Source organism: Nuphar pumila, chromosome 13 (assembly GCF_984573655.1).
Source record: "Nuphar pumila chromosome 13, dmNupPumi1.hap1.1, whole genome shotgun sequence".
NCBI lineage: Eukaryota > Viridiplantae > Streptophyta > Magnoliopsida > Nymphaeales > Nymphaeaceae > Nuphar > Nuphar pumila.
Window position 1 is genome coordinate 66,963,076 of NC_143261.1, and position 16,813 is coordinate 66,979,888.

The 16,813-nt window shown below is 38.6% G+C and overlaps 1 pseudogene across 1 annotated transcript in view; it reads left to right on the forward strand.

Annotated features, from left to right (window-relative positions):
• LOC149818574 (LIM domain-containing protein WLIM1-like) overlaps positions 1-16,813 on the forward strand; it is an 87,817-nt pseudogene that overhangs the window by 11,026 nt on the left and 59,978 nt on the right. Inside the window, exons 2-4 of the transcript XR_016427309.1 lie at positions 3,496-3,592; positions 3,675-3,712; positions 3,861-3,947. The product of XR_016427309.1 is annotated as an LIM domain-containing protein WLIM1-like (transcript). The remainder of the gene's footprint in view (positions 1-3,495; positions 3,593-3,674; positions 3,713-3,860; positions 3,948-16,813) is intronic.

Consider the following 16,813-nt stretch of genomic DNA (forward strand, 5'->3'; position numbering starts at 1 on the left):
GTTAATATTACATGTATACCCTATTATATTCTGATTATTATACCCTGTGATACATTGACTAGCATACCTTGTTATTCTCTGGTGTCGTGACAGATCTACATGAAATACCATATGCTTAAACTGTTTTTTTTGTTGTTGTCAGAAAATGTATTATTTGAACTGCTGGAATGTTGTATGTTAGTTGGGTTGAGGAATGGGGTTGTTAAATTGGTTTCACACATACGATGGAGTATCTAGTGATATATGAATATGTGCTTTGCCTAAGAGGGCAATATATGAATGAGTTACCCGACGTGGGTACTTGAGTTATTGGCTTGCGTGCTATGTTAATAAGAGTGATAAAAACCTATTTGTAATTAGTGTGCTAAGTATGGCTCTGAAAATGTAGACTTCTCTCAATTGTTGATTCCTGTAAAATGGTCATACTAGCTATACTAGTATTGGATCTCAAAGGAGGATCAATGTTAATATATTTTGTTGTTTCATCATAGGATTCTGAAAACTTTAGTTTAACTAGCCCTGTATGTGATATCAGTGATCTCTGTTAAATGAAATCTATAGGTTCACAACATCATGTGATAGGATTAGGAATCAACATGCTTATTTTATGGGATCGTTAAAATTGTTTAGAAATGGATTGAAACAATTGCTATTTCTGAATATACATACCTGGTAATCTGTTGTGGGAGAAATCTTGGAAGCAAGTATACATGAGAATCTAGTTGGATTCATGTTAAGTTGAAATTTAAGTTAACATTTACATGCATATTCAGTTGATATGCAAATTCCTATTTAGATGCTTATAGGTGGATGCCCGGGTCCATATGAAGCTGCATATTAGTTAGATGCTCAATGCCTATGTAACTGCATAGTAAATGTATGTTCAATTTCGTACAAAGCTGCATATCAAGTTGATATTCAATGCAAACTTAACTGCATATTAGGTTGTTATTCACTGTTACATGAAGCGGTATATTAAACTAATGCTCAAATGCTTATTTAGCTCAAATGATTGTTTAGCTGCATAGTAAAATAATATTCAATTTTATATACTAAGCTGCATAAGTTAGTATGTTTAAATGCATATTTCTTAAAATAAGCAAAATGCCATTAAGTGTATATCATCTAGAAGGTTCAAATGGCCAGGAAGATGTTTATTCTCCAATGTTCATATGCATGTTAAACTGTATATTTTTCTGAAGTACTATTGCTTAACACTACATATTTGCTGAAAGTATCAAATGCTAACTAAGCTGTATATCTTGTGGAATGTTCAAATGAGAATGTGTTTGGAGAAATGTATATAGTTGTATTACCAAATCTCTAAGATTACACTGCATGCTCAATAAAGGACACCAACAGTGTCTCTACTTGTATAGCAGAGCTTTTAATACATGCCACCCTGTATTGGGATGTCACAAGTCAAAACCTAATGGTACGTTGAGGCAATTTGTTGTCGAAGAATAAATAAATAATAATAATGGTGATGAATGATGATCTGGTAACAGAACCTATGGGTCAGTTGGTTGTGGACATATGAATGTCAAGCCAGTGTGTTGAGGGTCATGCATAGACCATCAAAGTTATGATGTGAATCCATATGAAAATGAAAATATAATATTGTTGCCCGACTGGTTTAAAGGCACCGGGGCATTCGTGCTCAACTGGTTTAAAGGCACCGAAGCACTTTGGGTAATAACCATAACATTGATGAGAAACTTAAATTTAATTTCTATGACCTGACTGGTTTAAAGGTATCGAGGCTTGTGTGCTTGACTGGTTTTAAGGCACCGGAGCACTTTGAGTGGGTTTAAGCAATCAATATGGGAAAATGATTTGGATGGTTTATTCACCTTGGTAAAATGACTAAGGTTGGGATTCTATTGCTATGAAAGTAGAAGGAAGTTGGGGAAATGCCTCATACTTCGGGAAAATAATTAAATGAAAAGATTAACCCACTCAGATTCGGGCTTACCTTGGAGAGGGTAGGTGGTACAAAACTCCGGGGACATGTGTTTAACTGTTTCGAGCTAAAGTGACTCGATGGTCCCCAGTCCTCGGAGTTGGGGGGGGACCCGGACTACCAATATGTCCTAGGTGGTAGCACTTTGTTCTTCTGCAGAAGTTAGGGATGCATCCTGTTTTGGTTTTGGCCTTTGGGAGGTTCTCTCGGTCACTGGCCGCTCCCTTTGGATTTCAGTCACAGTTAGAATGTTCGGGTTAATAAAACAACTTTGAATAATATACCCCCGAACGTTCTCTTCTGTGATGGTTGCCTCGACCCGTATGTACCCGCGGGATAAGAAAATATAAACATCAATTAGAACATTTAGGTATCACAGTGATGGAGTCATTAAAGAGAAAATTTCATGTTCTTTCTAACATGCTTTATGTGCTGAGCGTGTGATGAAATGCAAATACTGAAATGTGTGGATATGAAGTAATTGAATTCGTATTGTGACTATTACCTGAAAGATATGCATGTTACTGTTATTGCTGTTGCATAACCTGCTTACTTACTTAGATATATGTCTGTTGCATAATCTGCTTTATGTGCTTTGGTATATGCTAAAGATTCACACTTGACACTCACGTCGCATGCGAGATTCATGATATACCCGCATTAAGAGTTACGGTTTTCCTACTTAGACGTAGTAGTCTAATTCCAATCAATTTACTATTTTTCAGGTAAAGACTAGGATTTGTGAGCGGCTGCTGGATGAGGCATCGGATCGAGATTTTTGGATTTATTGTTCCAGGGATCGCTTGGGTTATTGAAATTTTTAACTGTTCATATCATTTAAAACTCTGATGATTTTCATTGATATTGAAATGAAATAAATGTCTTGGGTTTTCTCTCCACCGTAATGTCTCGAAATGCTTAACCCTATTTTATTTCTTGTTTCCGCTGTTAAAAAAAAAAAAAATTTCCTCTTAAATTTTGGGGCGTTACATTTGTAGCCACTTTGTGCACTTGTTGTTTCATTACAGGAATCATACTTCTTCGTTGTGATCTATTATTTTTCTTATAACTTGAGCACCACTGCAAAATCATAGATTCTTGCTTCCAGCCTTGTGATGTTGATAGTTTCTTTCAATAACATGGAAAATTATCTAACAAGGCATGGGACCTATAGATGCCTTGTCTTCTGCGTAGAAGCTATTGTTTTGCACACTAGTGAGATATATGAACATGGACAGATTCATATATGCAAACAATACTATGGAACACTATCTTTACTTGCATGATTTGGGAACTTCTGGTAGCTTTCTGATAATTTGTAGTTTAATATGAAGTTTCTTTTGTTATGGTTACTTGTGTAATTGATTTGCTTGATATATTGTGGAATGTAATAAATTTGGGAAGATAAAGTATATGGTTTGAATAATATTGTTATTTTTCTCTGGTCAGATCATAAGATCTACTGTTCAGTTTTTTTCATTTTCATCAGTTTTTCTGATCATTTTTCAATATGCTTTTGACTCCATTTGCAGCTCAGCAACTACTCTTCCTTTGAGGGTGTTCTGTACTGCAAGCCACACTTTGATCAACTTTTTAAGAGAACAGGCAGCTTGGACAAAAGTTTCGAAGGTGAGGAACATTAGATAATTGATTTATGTTGCTTTTATCATGCAGTAAATTGACAGAGCTATTTACATCTGGATTCATCTAGGTACCCCAAAGGTTGTTAAAGCATCCAATGATCATGAGGTACTTAAAAGGACCAACTTTTATTACATATGCTAATGATATATGTAGTATTGGCACTCTTGGAAAAATATTTTATTTACACTTAATCCTAATGTTAATATTAATTCCACTCTAGAATATAATCCACCTTTGACTTTGATTTTTATAGGGACATTCCAGCAAAGTATCAAGTTTGTTTGCTGGAACTCAAGAGAAATGTGTTGCTTGTAAGAAGACTGTGTACCCCATTGAGAAGGCAAGAGCAGATAACATTACCTTGTGCTTACTTGAAGTGATTTAATTTTATTTTGATATCTGGCAAACATACATCAGGCATGTCTTGGATGGTTGTTGGAGTTACTTGCCATACAGTAGCCTATTATCTGCATTTTTTGTTTGAAAAATATTTATTTTGTCAGTGCATATTTTTTTAGGCATTATCATTGCCTCTTTACTGTGCTTAATGTAGCTCAAGTGTTCAGACTCTTACTTTGCTGGGTGCTGGGTTGTGCTAAATTATAGTTCTATGTTACCACCAAGGTGGTATCCCATGTGGTAAGTGGGGTCCTTTGTCAAGCTGAAGACCCAGGATCGAATCCCTCTGCCACATGGGGCGGCTGTTGTTCTGGTAGGGGTCCGCCTAACCCCAGCTTGCCTTTCAAAAAAAAATTCTAGTTCTATGTTGACACTGAAATTTTGCAGAATCATGCATCTTCTTTGTTGCATGCGCTATGTTGGATCTTATATGTCTTGTCACATCATTATGTAAAAGATGATGTGGCTTAGATCTCCATGGTGTTTGCTGATTTGTAATTGTATATCTTAGATCTCCACTAAGATGGGTTATACTGATTAGGTGATGAAGGTCATATTGAAAATTAAATTGAGCACATCTTAAGGCAAATTAGCTGGTTGTGCTTGTGATGGAATGAGATGGATGGATGCTTAGGTCACATTGTCATAACTGAGGAGTCTCAGGTTCGAATTCAGGGGGTTATCTCCTAACTTGCCTCTCCAAAAACAAAAGGGATGATTGTGCTAGTACAGGTCAATATCTTCCAATACGATGTCTTATAGATGAATGTGGAAGTTATTTTCAGACTTCAACTAAAGCAGTTATTTCTTGTATCTTTGGAGCCTAATTTGGTTTGAAATAGGGTTAGATTTCAATCAACAAAGAGTTTCTTTATAAGGATCACGACAAGCACTAACCTTCCCAGTCCAGTGATCACTATATTCCTAACAAATCTTTAGGTGCTTCATGTGCATGTATAGAAATGGTCTATTTCCTATGCAAGGATGTTCCTCTACATATGATAGGCTAAGAACTGTGGTGAATGGTGCAGTTTTAAAAGTGAGGGACCTATTGAGACATGATTTGGATTTGGATTGGGTTTCCTAGTTGGATATCCAATTGTATTTATAACTGTTATATCTGTATTTTTTTGTTCCGTGATTGCCCCTATTTGTATTTTATTGTATGCTGTTAATACAGGGGTAATTCTACAATTGAAACATGATGTAACAGTTTGGAAATATATAGAGCCATACCCCACGACTTCCCACATTGGGAATCGTGTGCTTTCAGCCCCTTCTCTGCGTCTTCTCATTTTTTTCTACTGCATAAGAGTTCTGGAACAAACTGCTGCACGTTCTTACATGGTATCAGAGTGCAAGGATCCACATCAGGTACATCAGGAGGCCTTGAAAGGTGTTCTCCCTTCTCTCTTTTTCTCCTTCATTCTCTTTCTTCCTGAAAATCTCTTTCTTGTCCCTTTCTTATGGGGTTTCTCTCTTATTGAAATTTTGACCTGTTATTGGCTTCCTTGATTCCCAATCAATCTTTCCACAAACTGTTGGTTCTGATCTCATTGGTTTTAATCCTCTCTAGACTTGTTTCTTTTGAAAATCTGATCTGTTTTAATATCCATATAGATAAGCTTGGGTTACTCATTGACGTGAAATAGGAGATCTTGGTTCATGTCATATATTCCTTTCTTATTTTGGGTTGTGGACTTTGTTGTTTTTGGGCATTACTAGTTATTTGATTTCATTCTCAGATCCAAGTCAGACCTGTGACTGTTTTCTAGTATCTGCGATCTTAAAAAAAATGCAGATCAGCCCGAACGAATTGGTTTTTGAGAATATATATATATATATATATATATATATATATATATATATATATATATAGTCTATCACATATCAAAATTTAAGGTGTGAATTCAAAACTTTTGTGTCGTTCCCTATTTTTTGGCTTGCCCCTGACCTGTCTGGTTTTATCCATTTTTGTCTCGGTTTCCTCCTTTCTTTCCTTCTATTTTCTCTTTTAGTCATTGTTGATTGTTGACATGGATTCAAACTCCTCTTCATCTATTCTATCTTCTATTTTCCTCACCTTGCTTGTTTCCAAGAAACTAAATCACTCTAATTTCTTAACTTGGAAGTGTCAAATCGTTCCTTTTATTCGTAGTCATGACCTTTTAGGGCATCTTCATTGGACCATTCTGATCCAACTAGTGTTTCTTATGCAGAAAAAGAAAGATGACAAAGGGGTTGTTGTGCCTACTGTTGCTGTCAGAAATCTAGATTATGTGGCTTGGATGAAGAGAGACCAAGTTTTAGTTGTTTATATCACATCTATTTTATCTTAAGAGGTTCTTTTGGGAATTCTTGATGACCACACTGCCATGGAGTTGTGGGTAAAATTGACACAAACATACTCTCAGATTTTTGAGTTGAGAGTTATGTTCTTTAAAAAGGGGTTTCAAAGCCTCAAGAAGGGTTCAATGTCGGATCTGGAATATTTTAATGAGGTGGGCATGAGGTTTCGGTGAAAGATAAGATTTATCAAGTACTCAATGGTCTAGGACCTAAGATTCATATTCTTGCTACGACCATTCAATACTCACAATTACCTTCCTCTTTTGATTATCTTAAGGGAAAACCATAGTTGGCAAACTCGTGACTCAGAGTTGGATTGCCCAACCCTTGACTCACGAGTCAACGGGTCGACTCGGTAACTCGGACGAGTTAGGACTATACATTTTCTAGTGTTAAGATATGAAAAAAATCAAAATTTATATTGTATAATCACTAAATTTAGCACATGACATCAATGACTAATCTATATAATTATTTAACTATACATAATTATTAATATTTATGATTTAAAAACATATAATTGTTTATAACAAGTATTCTTTTATGGGAATTATGCATTAAAATCACAAAATGCATGAAAAAACATTGTTTTTGCATGTGGATTGGCAGTCCTAAATCGTGACCCAGTTGGGGTCTGATCCGTGTTGACTCAGGTGATTCCTGAGTAGACTCTCCGGGTTTGCCAACTATGGGGGAAATTGCTTCATTATGAAATATCTTTAAACAATGTGGTGGAATCTTCTACTGGTTCAGGGGACTCACATGAGGTTCTTGCTACTGGAGTATTTTGTGGAAGAGGAAGAGGAGGCCCACGGGGTGGTAGAGGCCGTGGACATGGAGGAAACCAGGGAAGTTGTGGTCTATGCCCATTGCCTAACACACCTCTCATTGGAAATAATAAAAGAAGAGGCATTCCTACTTGTTTATATCTACAAGAACCTGTACATGTCAAAGCCAATTGTTGGTATAAGGATTATCCACACTACAATCCTCAAGTTATTGTTCAGAATAAGAGTCAAAATAAAGCTTAGATTGCTTCCCAAACAAGTGAAGGGGAATCCTCTACAAGACAAGTAATCGGGGATAAGCAACAATTATTGTTAGCGGCTCTTATAGGACTTGATTTGAAGTGAAACGATTAAGGCGTATGGTACATAGATTCTAGGGTTGCCAGCCATATCATTGGGGATAGAGGTAAGCTTCTTAAGTTGATTCCTTATTCTAGTAAAGATAGAATTATTACTGGATATGGGTCTCATCATTCCATCACGCACATTGTGTATGCTTCCATTCCTTTGTCCAATTTTAAATCCCTTGGTTTATCCAGTGTTTTCTTTGTCCTAAATATTCGAAAGAATCTTGTTTTTGTTTCTAAGTTGGTTGATGATACCAACTCTTGTGTTGTATTTACTCCCACATCTGTTTATGATAAGGATCTTCACACGAAGAGGGCGTTCGCTAAAGGAGAAAGATGGGGCAATATCTACATCTTCAGAGAGGATCCATCATCCAAATCAATCAGTATTGTTTCAAAGCCATATTTAAAGTTGTTGAGTTCACAAGTGTTTCTTAGCGTGTTTGAGTCCAATAAGGGCAATGTTTGGCGTAATTGACTTGCCCATTGTAGTCGTGGTTTTGTTGAAAGATTAATTTCCAATAGTCTTATTCTTAAGTCCAGTTTATGTTATGAGTCTATTGATTCTATTTGTCTTAGTTGTCAGTTATCAAAAAGTCATGTTCTCCCTTTTAATTGATGAAATAAAAGGGCTTCAAAACCTTTTGAAATTATGCATTCCAATATTTGGAGATCAACACCCATTGCTTCATCTTCTGGTAGTCGTTATTACATTTCTTTCATTGATGATTATTCTCGGCATACTTTAATATACTTCATGAAGTTTTTAGTATATTCAAGAAGTTTCATGCTTTGGTTACAAATCAATTTTCTATGCCTATAATTTTCAGTGTGATGGTGAGGGTGAATACTCTTTGAAGGATTTTATAAACTACCTTGAAAGTAATATAATCAACCGAAGAATGTCTTTCCCTCGCACCCTACAACAAAATGACATTGTTGAAAGGAAACATCAAAATATTATTGAGTGCATTGACGATGATACATGCAAGTAGTGTTCCTTTTTATCTCTGGATAGAAAATTTTCATTCAACCGTGAATATCATAAACGTGATGCCCATTAGGATTTTGGGTCACAAGTCTCCTTATTAGAATTTGTTCATTAAATCCTGATTATGATTCATTGCGAACATAGGGATGCATTTGTTATGTTCATGTGGATAAAACATTGAAAAATAAATTTGAAGCTCGTGCCCATGTTTGTAAATTTATTGGCTATACTGATGATTGCAAGGGTTTTGGATGTTATGACATAAAAAATAAGTGCATCCATATTTCTAGAAATGTTATACTTGATGAGACTTGTTTTGAGTATGACTCAAGTGCAGATCAAAGAAAGACCAGTGAAAATTACTATCAACCATGGTTAAGTGAGGAGTTATTCTCTACTACTCATAAAACCTCAGAAAATCATGGGCAGCAAGTCCAAGATTTGGATGTTGGTGGAACTCAAACAACTACAAACATGTCTTCAAGGGAATAACAAGGCAGATACAAAGAAGAAATGATGTATACTTGAAGAGAGAAATACAAAGGCTAACAAAGAACAAGTACAACAATTACACGATGAAGATCACATGGCCAGATATCATTAATCAGCCCCAAATGTGCCAGAGCTACTAGAGTTTTAGCATGGACCATCAAGCGTTTCTTATGAAAATTAAAAAACAAGATGAACCTGTTTCTTATATTCAGGCAGCCCGAAATAAGAGGTAGATTGAAACAATGAATGAAGTGATGAAAGCATTACATGAGTGTTAGACATGGAAAGTAGTGAGTCGGCCCACTGATAAGAATGTTCTAGGGTCAAAATGGGTTTACAAAATTAAATATAAGCCAAATGAAAGTACAGAGAGATACAAAGCACAGTTGGTGGCCAAAGGTTTTACATAGGAACATGACATAGACTACGAGACTTTCAACCTAGTAGTGAAAATGAGAACCATCCGCTTTATTTTATCTCTGGTTGTTAATCATGATTGAGTGTTGAATCAACTTGATGTAAAAAATGTATTCCTCCATGGAGATCTAAAGGAGAAAGCCTATACGGAGCAACCACCTAGCTATAGTGAAAGTGATCTGAATCAATATGTGTGCAGATTGAAAAGAGCTATATATGGCTGAAGCAGGCTTCATGCTCTTGGTTTGAGAGATTTTCATTGGAGATTCAAAACATGGATTCTATAGATCTTCTCTTGATCACTCTCTATTTATTCATCAAGGTAAGGGATACATGATTGTTTTGCTTATCTACGTGAATATTATCATTGTCACGGGTAGTTCAGAAGATCACATCAAGAACATAAAAGAAGTGTTGAGCAAACATTTCCTTAAGTACTTATTGGGTGTTTAAGTAGATAGAAGGGAAGATGGGATGGTGTTGACTCGATATAAGTATATGGTTGACCTCTTGCATAAAACATGTATGAGTGATTGTAAGCCCTTGATGATTCTTGTTCTAATACATCAACATCTTAATGCGACTGATGGAAATTTATATGAGGATGCCACAAAGTATCGAAGTTACAATGGGAATGTTGCGGTACCTTACATTTTGTTAGAGCAAACAGGTGACAAAAAAGGATTTAAGGAAATGGAGAGCTCAAGCCTAGAGGCACGTTCTTAAGATCGCTATCTTTAGAACTTCAATCGCCCCACTCCCGGAATTCCGAAGATGCGAAAAGGGGTTTGTTGCGATTGAGTTCCCGTGATACAACTAGGCTTGAACCTCATAGAGTCACTGCTTCGCAAGAACAAATTGTTAAAATGTAATATAGATATATATAATAATATATTATTATTTATTATTTTCTTTTAATTTATTGTTTTGGGATGAAGGCGTAGTTGTTGTTGTTGTATTTTCTTTTAATTTATTGTATAATAAATATTATCTAGTTCGTATCGAACTAGATAATATCTAGTTTGGTTAAGTTCCACTTGGAACTTAACCAAATACTAGCTGTTGGAACTAGTCCAACAGCTAGATTTCTAGCCGTTGGACTAGTCCAACAGCTAGAAGGGAGAGCTCTTTATGAGCTCTCCCATTAGCTCTTGTATAAATAGGGGTGCAGCCCCCTTGTAAACTTCACTTCTTGTAATGATTTTCAAGCATCCTTTTTATATAAATAAAATTATTTATTTATGTGTTGTTCCTATTTTACCCTTTTTAAGGGCTTTTCTTAAAGTGTCTTTTAGACACTTCGTTCGATCATTCCAAGGGAATTTGTGGAATACCGCCATTTCATTACATGGTATCAGAGCTACGGGAATATTAGATCTTGGAGAAAAGCTGTCTCGGTTTCTGTGCCCTTTGCAAAAGTGTTTTGCCGCTTGAAGGGAAGTGTTTTATCACTTCATTTGAAGAGCTCCCACATCTTGTATCCCTTTCCTTTTTCATTCTTTTATTGTTCTTCTCTTCTATCCCTATTCTCTCTCTCCCCTTGTAATCGATGGATGACAATGATAAAGTCACTATCATTCCCATGAAGTTAAGTGATACGAATTATGTAACATGGGCTTCTATCATGAAGCACCATATATGGGGAAAAGGTTTACGGGGGTTTGTGGATGGTGCTGATTCAGAACCTAAACTATCTCTTACCAAAAAAAGAGGGAGATAAATGAAAAGAAGTCATCATGGTGTATATGTCTGACCCGATCCATTTATATATTGGATCGGGTCCAGACCCAATTAGTGTATATGTATATTAACATGTTCAAAGGGGTATTTTTGTAACGCCCCAAAAATCCAGGACTTGTAACTTTTTAGAATAGTTTAGAAAGCTTTGAAATCATACAATAATCAGAGTTTGAATAGTACTTCAGCGGAAAATGATGTTTTTTAAAACCACAAGTCGATGGACCTTGAGGGCATTACAGCTTAAACTTTCCTTTTGTCAAATCCCGCACAACCATTGAAATCAAATGGTTTAGAAACGGAGTTTCAATAATTAAGAATTAGTTTGTTGAAACAAAAAAGAAGCTTACTAAAACAGTTTTATTAACTCACGGTTTAATAAAAGAGAAATTTTGAAACACACTTTATACCAAATTTACCAACATGTCCTCAGGAGCGAAACGTCAGGGAAAGAGCTATATCTTGAACTCATCGCGCCATTGTGTCATTGCAGAGTGTATCACCTATACATCACCTGCCCATAAAATGGGTCAGTTTCACTAACAACTGGTAGGTGCACAGACATGACAATATATAACATAGTTAAGTAAAATAATTTAATATGTCAAGTAGACAGACAATTAAATAGCAATTTAATTTCAGCAGAGTCATAGCGCAAACTATCATGAGCATAATGCTAAAATTATTACTAGCATTTTACTGACACACGTAAGCTAACTATTACAAGCAAAGCACTGCACAAGAAAGTTAACTAGCAAAATACAATGCTTCATCAACCACACACACACTTCCATAAGTATTGAACATATTGTACCCTATAACTTTCATACGTGCATAACTGAACACATTGTGTAATCGGATTTAAATTATGTTTCGATATTAACTGGCCAAGCGGGTACGCACAAGGCACGACTCTAGAAATATAGGGATGCAAGCAAACAAGGGCATATGTATTTCAAGAAAATACGAAACCACACCTCAACTCATAATCAACTTATGCAAAATAATGATCGAAGAATGAAAATGTACATCGACCCATAGGAACGAACATGCAAGCATATAGGCAAGCAATTAAGGGCATAAGTATTGCAAAAAGTACGAAACCACCTTCAACCACATGAGCAAATACACAAATTAATACTCAAAGAGTAAAATCATACATCGACTCATAAATATGCAGACAAGAAATTATGTAACGCAGAAGCAATATAATTCAAAGCATATCTAGCATGGGCATCTTAATTATTTCAACTTAAATACGTTCATCAATTGCCCTTTTGTGCGACTTTACCCTACCTCGGGATGTCGTGCAGCTGCGTATGTCTACGGGTGTGGATGATACGAAGGTCGGGCCGCGGAGCACGAGTGGGATCGGTCTTGCGAACTGCAAGCAATAAAAAGTGCTTATTAAAATATAGGGAGTGTTGATCGAGTTGGGGTCGATCCCTCGCAGTGGAAGTTGGTGGTGACACGAGTGGGTTCGGCGACCTGGCTAGCCCAGATCTGCCCAGCTAACCCGAAGGCTGGGGTTAAGCAAACCCTTACCAGTTATACGACCATACCATTTGGGGTTCGAACTTGCAACGTCCCAACACAAGGAGACGTGCACTAACCACTCCTGGCAAACAAGCAGAGACCTCGCTGGTCGGCAGAAGGAGGCAAAGGCTGGGGCTTCGCCCCTACCTGCCTACCGAAGAACAAACAGGCAGGGGCATCGCCCCTGCCAGAAACAGGAGAGGGCTTGACCCCTTTCTTCCCAAAAGAGGGCGTAGGGAGGGGGCTCGGCCCCTCCCCTGTCAACAGAGAGTGCAGGGAGGGGGCTCAGCCCCTCCCCAACATACAAGTGAAATAGGGAAGGAGCCCGACCCCTCCCCTGCACATAGAGGGAACAGGGAGAGACAGAGAGCGTGAGAAAGAGGAGGATCCAGGGGGTTACCTGAATGACTACGGCATTGGGCTTCGGCAGCCTAAAATCAGAAGCGAAACAAGGGGGTCGGCGATGATTGCTGAATGGGAGAGGGTCGGGTTTCAGAGGTTTCACAAGGGGCTGCCAGACTGGGTGATGGCAGCAATCACCCTCAGTGCCTGTCAAAAAATGCTATAGAGGGGGAAAGAAGGAAGGAGGGGTGCCGCAGGGGTGACTGGCCCTCTGCAGGCTCACCTGCAACCTTAAGAGAGAGGGGGAGGCGACAGGGGCCCCGTAGGTCACCTGTCAGGCCTCCGATGGGTACAGGCGAGGCAGGAGGGCGCGGCAGGGGCCGTGCGCCGCCTGTCAGCCTCCCGGCGAGGTGACAGAGAGGGGGGGGGGGGGGGGGGAGGAGGAGAAGAGGGAGTACCTGGAAGGGGGAAAAAGAGGGAGGTAAAGAGGGAGGAGACGACGTACCTGGGAGTGGTGGCCGGCGTCAGCGGCGTGCGCAGCAGGGAGATCGGCGCAAATGGGGGCGAGGTGGCTGGCGGCTCTGGAGGCGTGCGCATGGAAGAAGGAGACACACAGGGGGGCCGAAGGGTTGTGTGCCTTCCCCCGCCCCCTGCAGTGCTTTTAAAAGCCTCAGGGGGGCGACGAATGGGGAAACTTCGATGGGTTTCCCTAATCGTCCGAAAACGAAGGTGGAAGGGGGGGCGGCGCTCGGGAAGAGGATTTAAAATCCTCTTCCTGAGTCGGGTTATTAAAACCCTATCGCAGGCGGTCCCGGGTCGGGTCCGATAAAATAAATTTTTTTTTTTTTAAAAACGTGGGTTTTACATTTTTTGTACCCTAGTTTTTACTTTCTTAATACATTAAATAGAACGATAGGGTCAACGGATGATCGACTGAACCCCTTTCTCTAAAACCTCTCTCTCCCTCTCTCTCCTCCATCTCTTTCTCTGTGACTGGCAAGGTGAGATCGAAGGCTCCTCGAAGGCTCCTTTCTTTCATGATATCAGAGCCAGCGTGACGACTGTGCCTGAAGAACTGTTTTCGTTTCACGGTGGCTCGATCTCACGGTAAAAGACAAAAGCTTTTCACGGTGAGTTCGTGATTTTAAATCGACCCTCTCTGGAAATATTCACGGTGAGTTCGTGATTCTGAAATATACATCTTTGAGTTCGTGATTCTGAAACTGCTGCTTCGTGGGTTCTGGAAATCGACCCTTTTTGGAAGCATTCACGCTGAGTTCGTGATTCTGAAAAAGGATATTTCTGAGTTCGTGATTCTGAAATTGCTGTTTCGTGGCTTCTGGAAGTATTTCTGCTGTGTGATTTTTTTTTCTCTGAGTTCGTGATTCTGAAATATGTCTCTGAGTTCGTGATTCTGAAACTGCTGCTTTGTGGCTTCTGGAAATCGACCTTTTCTGGAAGTATTCACGCCGAGTGCCCTGTCAGCCGAGATCTCGGCTGTGATATACCTAAAAAAAAAATCTGTTCGTGATTCTAAAACTGGTGTTTTCGTGGATTCTGGAACTGGTGTATCTCCCATTTCTGCTGTTGTTTTTGTGGGTTCTGGAACTGCTGTATCTCCCATTTCTGCTGATCTATACCTAAGTGTCAGTCCAGGTTTCCATGGATTCCTCTTATGGACAGTCATGCCTGGCCTCAAGCTTTCTCAGTCAGTTAGTCTCTGAAAAATTGAATAACTCCAATTTCTTAACCTGGAAAAGACAAATCATTCCATCCTCTCTGGTCATCTGGATGGATCTGTTCCACCGCCTCCGGAATTCCTCTCACAGGAAAAGGCGGACGATAAAGGAAAACAATCTATTGTTCTTCTTAAGAACCCAGCATATGTTACTTGGATGAAGAGGGATCAATCGTTAGTGGCCTACATCACTTCAACTCTCTCACAGGAAGTCCTCATTGCTCTTCCTGATGATTGTTCGGCCAAGGAACTGTGGGATGAGTTAGTTCAGACGTATTCACAAATTTCTGAGGCAAGAATTATGTATCTTAAGCGAGAGTTCCAAATGCTGAAGAAAGATTCCATGTCTGTTATGAAATACTTAAACAAAATGAAAGGCATCACAGACCAGCTGGCTGTTGTTGGGTGTCTTGTCAGTGAAAAGGATAAAGTACAACAAACCTTGAGTGGATTGGGGTCAGACTATCATGTTATGACGACTACCATATTATGTTTACCAGAACTTCCAAAGTTTGAAGATCTTCGTGCGAAATTATTGCAATATGAGATGACTCTGAAAGGACCTTCTGAAGATTCTCATGGGAATTCAGGAACACAAGATGCGTTGGCCATGGGAATGAATTATGGTCGAGGAAGAGGAAGTTCTTTTCGAGGAAAAGGAGGCCAAGGGAGAAACACCTATGGAGGTCGTGACATACTTCCGACACCCAATATACAAGGACAAAGACCCATTCCCACTTGTTTTCTATGCAACAAGAAAGGACACATTAAAGCAAATTGTTGGTTTAATCCTCAAAACAAAGGGAAAACTCCACAAACAGAGTCTAGGAAGGATGGCGAAGTAAAGGAGTTGCTGTTGGCAGCCTTGGCAGGATTGAATATGAAGCAAAATGATAAAGGAATTTGGTATGTCGACTCTGGAGCAGCCACTCATGTCACAGGTGATGCAGGTAAACTCTTGACTCTTACTCCTTATGTTGGTAAGAATAGCATAGTCACAGGAGATGGATCTCATCACTCAATCTCACATACTGGAAATGCCATTATACCAATGTCAAAGTCGTCTCTTAATCTTCCAAGTGTCATCCATGCACCTAATATTCAAAAGAACATTGTTTCTGTCTCAAAACTTGTTGATGATGCCAATGCTTCAGCTGAATTTACTCCCTCTTCTGTTTATGTCAAGGATCTTCGCACGAGGAAGACATTCGCTGAAGGAAAACGATGGGGCAACATGTATATCTTTCAAGAAGATCCTTCCTCCATTCATTCTGACTATTCATCCTTGAAGCCTCACCAACGTGAATTTTTTTATTCTTATTTCATATTTAATATTTCTGAATGTAATAAGCCAAGACTTTGACATAGTCGTCTTGGCCATTGTGGTCGTCATTTTATTGAAAAACTTGTCTTGAATAATTTTATTCCTAAGTCCAGTCTCAGTTCAGAGGTCGTTGATACAAAGTGTTCCAGTTGTCTTTTATGTAAGAGTCATGTATTACCATTTGCTTCCATCAATAAAAGAGCTTCAAGGCCATTTGAGGTCATTTGTTCAGATGTCTGGGGTCCTGCCCCAATTACTTCCCTCTCTGGCAGTAAATACTATCTTATTTTCATTGATAGTTACACGTTATACTTGGATATTTTTTATGAAGCACAAATCAGAAGTTTTTGGATTGTTCCAAAAATTTCATTCTTTTGTTCAAAATCATTTCTCTACCAACATTTTGAATTTCCAGTGTGATGGAGGAGGTGAATTCTCCTCGAATGACTTTGTTGGTTTCCTTCAACATAATGGGATAAAGAGAAGAGTGTCTTGCCCGCATACACCTCAACAAAATGGGATTGCTGAGAGGAAGCACCGACATATTATAGAGACTGCAATGAGCATGATGCACGGGAGCAATCTTCCTGTATCATTATGGACTGAGGCCTTTCACTCCACAGTCCATGTGATAAATCGATTGCCCATGAGTATCTTAGAAAATAAGTCACCATATTTCTCTCTTTTTGGCATACAATCTGATTACCATGCATTACGTGTGTTTGGGTCTGTTTGCTATGTTCACA